Source organism: Python bivittatus, unplaced genomic scaffold (genome assembly GCF_059951505.1).
Source record: "Python bivittatus isolate LINGU-HERP-01145 unplaced genomic scaffold, Pbiv_v1 ctg000210_np1212, whole genome shotgun sequence".
NCBI classification, from domain to species: domain Eukaryota; kingdom Metazoa; phylum Chordata; class Lepidosauria; order Squamata; family Pythonidae; genus Python; species Python bivittatus.
The window spans coordinates 4979481-4986819 of record NW_028277053.1 but is presented as its reverse complement, the minus strand read 5'-3'; the positions used below and the strand labels follow the sequence as shown (position 1 = coordinate 4986819).

The 7339-nt window shown below is 39.9% G+C and overlaps 1 pseudogene; it reads left to right on the top strand.

Moving 5' to 3' along the window:
- Positions 1-927: 927 nt before the first annotated feature.
- Positions 928-5537, top strand: LOC148216146 (uncharacterized; annotated as a pseudogene).
- Positions 5538-7339: the final 1802 nt, after the last annotated feature.

The window sequence follows — 7339 nt, the reverse complement described above, 5'->3', positions numbered from 1 at the left end:
CTGTGCCATGTAGGGCTTAATAGGTGGCACCAGCAGCCTGAATCACAGTCGGAAGCAAACTGGCAACCAGTGCAGCTCGTGAAGCAGAGGTGTTACATGGGCATATCGAGGCATGCCCATCACTGCCCATTCCGCTGTATTCTGGACCAGCTGAAGCTTCCAGGTGGTCTTCAAGGGCAGCCCCACGTAGAGTGTGTTGCAGTAGTCAAGCCATGAGGTGACCAGGGCATGAGTGACTGTCTGAAGGGCTCCCTGAGCTAGGAAAAGGTGCAACTGAGCATTAGTATTAGTATCTTTAGGTCCAGAAAAAGCCTTTGATTTGGTTCCGATTAAATTCTTAAAGCACGTGATTAGATATGGCTTTATGTGGGATTCTGTCTTGTGGATTGAGATTTATTATCTGAAACCACGAGCCAGAGTTATAACAAATTGAATGATTTCAGATTCTTTCCAGTTACAATGTGTTACACAGCAGGGCTGCCCACTTTCTCCCCTGCTATTTAATTTGATTTTTGAAACTTTTGTCACCATGGTAAGGCAATCTTTAGATATTAAGGCTACTGGCAGGGTGTGAATATAAATTTTTTTTGTATGCCGATTATATTTTGGCAATTCTGGATCAATACTCTGCCACTTTGCCTAATTTTATATAGACTCTACAGGTAGTCCTTGTTTAGCAACTGGGACTGGCAATTCGGTCGTTAATTAAAGTGGTTGCTAAATGAAATTGTGACTGTGCTTATGATCTTCAGCTTTCCTTTGCTTTACAGACCTGTGAAGGTTGTAAATGCAAGGATTGGCTGTAAAGTTACCTTTTCATCACCGTCGTAACTGCAAACATTCGCGATCCGAGGCAATCACTAAACAAGGACTACCTGTACAGTATTTTGGATAACAGATAAATAAATGGGGTGGGGTATCATCAGCATGCAATTATATATCTCCACTCCTGGCAAGCTAAGCAATGCTGTTGACGTCTTGTCCCGGTGCCTGGAGGCTGTGGAGGTCTGGATGGGCAACAACAGGCTTCAGCTGAACCCTGGCAAGATTGAGTGGCTCTGGGTTTTGGGATCTTCTGGATCTGGGAACTTACCATCTTTGGTACTGGATGGGGTCCCACTACCCCAGACAGACCTGGTGCGCAACCTGGGGATCCTCCTAGACTCATGACTCCTGCTCGAGGAGCAGGTGGCAGTCATGGTTAGGAGGGTTTTTGCACAGCTTTGTGTTATATGCCAGTTGTGCCCCTTTGTGGACCATGAGGCTCTACTCACTGTCACTCATACCCTGGTGATCTCCAGAATAGATTACTGTAATGCACTGTACACAGGGCTGCCCTTGAAGAGCATCCGGAAGCTTTAGCTGGTGCAGAATGCGGCTGCGCGGACAGTTATGCGTGCCTCTAGGATGGCACACATCACACTTCTGTTCCGTGAACTGCATTGGTTGCCAGTTTGCTTCCAGGTGCAATTCAAGGTGCTGGTTTTGACTTTTAAAGCCCTCCATGGAATGAGACCAGGTTATTTGTGGAATTGTCTCTTCCCAGTCACGCCTACCCATCCCATCAGATCCAGCAGACGAGGCATACTCCAGGTCCCGTCTGCTAAGGAGTTCCATCTGGGGGACCCAGGAGACGCGCCTTTCCTGGTGTAGCCCCTGCCCTCTGGAACATCATTCCCCCTGAGGTGAAGTTAGCCCCATCTCCATGAGCCTGTGACAGAATGTGGGGGTAACTTTGGAAGATGGGGAGAAGAGATGCCGCCCAGGGAACGATCAGATAAAAGAGAAGGGAGTCCGCAACAGGGTAATGGCCAGAGAAGGAGACTTAGGAAGGACCTGCCCTAACTTCTCAGGAGGTAAATAGGGAGGGCGGGAGATTCGTGCTTTCAGACTTGCAAGATTTTGTTCATGTAGCCTTACAATAAAGTAGAATTAGCTCATCTTGTCATGTTTCCTGTCTGGTCTACCTGGGAAGGCTGACATAGCCTTTCCCCCCCCCCCCCAAATAATTTTATTAAGAATTATAAATGGAAAGAATAAAAGTCAATACAAACTACAAAAAAAATACTAACAGAAATATACAAAGGGGGGGGGAGTGTAGAAAAGAAAAGGAAAGGAAAAAGAAAAAGAAACAAAAAAAGTAACTTCCCCCTTCATCACAGCAAGTAAAAACAATTTTAATAGCTTATCACTATCTCTAAATAAAACAGAATCAGTCTTCTCCCCATAACTCATATCTTAGGTAAGAAAAACCAAAGTCCAAATGCTTCATCAATCATTCTTTCTCAGCAAAAGTCCAGTAAGGGCAACCAGATATAGCTATTTTCCTCTTTTAGCCCTGATTAAACAAACCAATCTTATCAACCTTCCCTGAGTTTTTAAAATTATTCTTTAACCCCTTCAAAAAAAGCCCCAGCAATAGTTTGCTGGTCATCTGTGTATCCAAGCAAAAATCCTTTAGAACTACATTAGTATTTCTTTTGCATGTCTGTTAGGTAAAGTTCATCTGTCACTTCTAAAAAAGTCTTTCCAAACCTTAGCAGAGATCTTTTGTATATCCAGAAGAAAAAATTATCCAAATCAGTTTTCTGGTTTAGTGTCTGTTCATCTCCTTTAGGGGATAAGTCATCCATCAAATCCATTTGTATTACATTTACCGTAAATCCTCCTTCAAAGTAATTTCATAGACATCCTAGTTCTTGTTTTACAACTTCATTAAAGCATATTCTGTCCAGTTTCTCAAACAACTGATCCATTCTATCCAGTAACATGGCTGAGAAGTATTCAAAAGTTTGCACTAAGGGGGTCTGTTCCATTTTCTTTATCCTCTGGCTCCCTGTAATGTCCAACCTTCGAGGTCTCCTTATCATAAAGAAACCAAAGCAATTGCCATTTTCCCATGACAAGATATCTTCTAATTAATTCAAAACTACAATTCCAGATCCCTCTGGCCCCTTAATCCATTATTAACTTTCCAAAATCCATATACTAAGCACCCTTTTGCTGCATAGTCCAAAAAAATCATATACAGCCATGTGGAAAAGAAAGTACGCCCTCTTTGAGGTTGTATTTACCTACTTTTGAGAACTGCTAAGGACCAGGTGATTTTTATTATGTCCTGATACGTAAAACCATAGAACTCGAAGAAGGTGTACTTTCTTTTTGACATGACTGTATGTGGAAATAAAAATGCTGAAACTTTTAGAAAGGGTTGAATTAGATGTTAATAGATGGGTTAAAATTGCTTTAAGCTTGTGGAGTAAAATTAATGTTATTAAAATTAACATTGTCCCTCATTTGATCTATGTTCTTACAGGTTTTCTTATGTTAATACCAAATAAATATTTCCTTTGGATTGATAAGTTATTTAGAAATTTATTTGGGATAGTGGACTACCAAGGTTTTCCTTAGCTAAATTTAGATTAGCATTTGAGGAAGGTGGCTGTAATTTATTTGACTTGCAAAAAATATCATTGGACCAATATTTTTATCAGCCATCTGCATGTCTAATGAAAATATAGTTGAACATTACCCTTTATGGACTATGCTGGAAAGTTATTATTTATTTCCTTTGCAATCACAGCAACTGTTTGGAACCACATATAATAGAAAAGGTGTTTTATTTCCAGGAGTACACATGGTGAGAAATCTTTGGGCCATATTGGGCCATAGATTGAGTTTTGATATCGAGACTCATGAATATTTGGAAATATCATAACTCTTTGGAAAAATTCTACTTTGAAAATTGGTGGTAAACCCTTCTATTGGAAAGTTAGGGCAGAAGCTGGGATCATAACTTAAATCAGCTGCTGTGTAATGACTGTCTTAAGGATTTTCTGACTTCAAATTGAATTTGCTCTTCCCAATTCTCAACATTGGACATATCTTCAGCTTAAGCATGTTCCAATGCAGTGTTGTCCAAACTTGGCCACTTTAAGATGAGTGGACTTCAACTCCCAGAATTCCCCAGCCAGCTGGCTGGGGAATTCTGGGAGTTGAAGTCCACTCATTTTAAAGTGGCCAAGTTTGGACAACACTGTTCTAATGGATCAACATGGGTCAGATACTTTGGCAGCTTCAAAGGCACCTGAGCTGCTCTCTTACTTGATGGAATCCATCACAGAATTAAAACCTATAACAGATCTCCATTAAAAGCTCAACAATATTTTTAAGGTAGACATTTCTGGGATATTTCAAACATGTACTAAAGAACTGGAATCTCTAATAAAGACTCATCAACGGATTCATGTCCTTAAAAATATTTAAATGGTATCAACAGATCCGTGATTAAAGTTGATTCATCAGAAAATTGTATTTAGGGGGTACTGGACTCTCCAAAGAGTGTATCTGAAATGATAGACATTAGATTTTCCATGCTGAAGGTGTAAAAAATTTGAGGGTTCACTGACCCATATGATATAGTTATGTCATACCAAGATACTTGGTATCTTTTTGGGATAGTGTATTAATGTATATTAATAGATTTATTGGAAAATCTTTAAATGTTAAAGATGTTAATGTAATGTTGAATTATTTACCGAAGCTTTGGAATTTGACTATCAGGATTTGTGGTTGCATCAAGCATAGGGGGTGGCTAAAAAAATCATGTTGAGAAATTGGTGAAGTGATATTATTCCAGATGTCAAGGAATGGTTGTTGGAAATGTGTGATTTATCTGTTTTAGAAAAGGCAATATTTCTACTAATCAAAGGATAAAGCAGTAGGTGTATGGCAGAGATTTTGTAATATTTTACAACAATATTTTGTATTGATCATATTATAGCAGTGTATTCATTCGTAAACTAGTGACTATTGATAAACATAAAATATAAGAGATTTTTTTTCTTTTTCTTTTCTTCCTTTTGCTGATGATTGACTGAATAAACATTATTACTACTCTTTTCTTCCTTTGTCTTTTTAGCGGGTTGTCTCTTTTCTAAATTTTTTAAGGTTTTTTTTTTTTAAGATTGTTTAAGGCTTAGCACCATTAATTCTCCAGGACAACTTTCAATCTACCTGGATTAAAGCATTAAATCTAATCTGGGTTCCTCTTTGGTTCTCAGGCTGGGATACCATCAGGCAAAGCAAACCCTGAAGCAGAGGATGAAAGATGCCAACTATCGGGCAGATCTAGGGAAGGCCCCATCCTCCCTGTCATCACAGGTACGTTGCCACTGCTGCCAGCAAGGAACACTCAGCCCTCAGAAAGCTTCCTCTCTCGCCACTCCCCTCTGCAGCGCTGGAAGGCAAATATGGAAAAGTAGCATCGGCGGAAAGGCTCTGCCTGTGATTCTGGAAGCCACGGGACATGTTCTTCTTTGTTGCTCCTTTTACAGAGGCATTTGAACCAATTTACGCTCCCTCTGACCAGCAGAGATCCTGATGGCTCAGGCTCACCCTCTGCCCAGATGCTGCTTACAGACGAACTGCCATTTATTACAGCGGACGTGGCCGGGTTTTGCACAGCAGCGCGTAAGATCCCCTGGACCTTCATAGGCCAAGCTCCTGCTACACAGCTGTATTTTGTGCAATTTTAGATACTATCACACTCCACGTAAATTTTAGATGATATCACATTTTGTATTTTTAGATGTCACCATATTCTATGTAATTTTAGATACTTTTATTTATAGCCTAGACATAGATTGCTCCTTTTGGACTTTATCTTAAGAAATCAGTAAATAAAATTTAAAATACATCCATAAAACAACCTGATTAGAACTCATGAGTAAAGTCCAAAAGTTTTATAAGATTTATAAGTGCTCACAGATCATGCATGGACACACTTCCAGTACTGGTTTAAGGCTGCAATAAAATGAATAAATTCTGTATGTATAATTATTTTAGGAAAAGAGTCAACGCCAACTTGAAGGCTCATAATCAATAAAAACATTCCTGACTTTCACACAGATTACAGCTGAATACATTTGGTGATATGTTTAACTAAATTGCTCTTTCTAATGTTTGTAATGCAATCATTATATTGCTGTTTGTTGTTGTTCAGTCATTAAGTTGTGTCCGACTCTTCATGACCCCACGAACCATATTGTGCAAGGCCTTCCCGTCCTTCACTGCCTCCTTGTATTTAGATCATAGCTAAGTCAAAGACTTCATTTTATGATATGCTTAAACAAATCAAGCTTTCAAAGATTTGGTGGTCTGATGTCTCAGCAGTGAGATCAGAGGAATATACTTTAAAGATTGTATTTATTAGATAGAACCCAGATGAGAAACATTTTACCAGTTGTTTCACCTCGATAAAATGAAATAGATCTATTCATCTTTTATTCTGTACAGTACACTTTGCACCAACCACTAGCCAAACCAGGGATCAGTAATGGACTGCCTAGGGATTGGGAAGGGGTCTTTTGTCTTGAACTTAGAGGTTAAAGTTTAGCGAATGACTCCACTTTGAGACAAGCTTAGTAAATGACAGTCACTATAGTTTCACCATTTGTCTCTATCAAGTGAAAGAGATCAGTCAAGCCCCTTTCATTTCCAAATTGTCTGCATTAGGCAGACAATGGATCAGCAGCATTTGGCTCCTTGTTTTCTCTGAGGCGGATGGGGAAAAATGGAAATCTTTCATATTCTCTCTAGGACACCCAACAGTAGCTGCTAATCTGCGGTCTGTAGTTGAGATTCAACTACAAGTGAGTTCAAGTGAGACTGAGGCAGAGTATGCTTGATGATGAAAGATTCCTTTGTGCACCCTCTATTTATCGCTAAGGGTTACCTGATCTCCTTTTACTGAGATGGGAGCAACAAGACTCCATTTTGTGCCATGCTTCCAAATTGGCAGTCTCTTCAGTTAGGCCATCTGTTGTCTCTCAAGACAAAGCAGTAGAGAACTTTGATTTCCATTCTCTACATTAGGTGGACCATAGATCACTGCCAAAAGTCTGGCCTCAAGTTGTTTTTCACTTACTGGGAGCTCAGGGGAAGTCTCTTGATTTCAGATTTTGCTTTCAATGCCTTGGTCACCATAGCTATGGCTGCACTTTTAGTGTAAGTTGAAGCAACCAGTGTAATACCTATCATTTAATATGATCCCTCAGTGCAGCCTCTATATGACTAATGGTTGCCCTTCCCCTTTTTCCATCTCATGGGGGATAAGTGAAAGGCTCCATCTTGTGATGCGGTTTAATGGATTTCCAGTTTCCAAGATTTGGCCAATGATTGTCTCTCCAGCAAGAGAGAGAAGTGAAACATACATCTGTCCATATTGTCTGTCCCAACTTGGAGATAAGGTGCTGAATATTAAAGCGCTATATGCCATAAAGCGCTATATGCCATAGGGCCTGGATATCTGAGACGGTCTCCAACTGTTTTTGCCCAC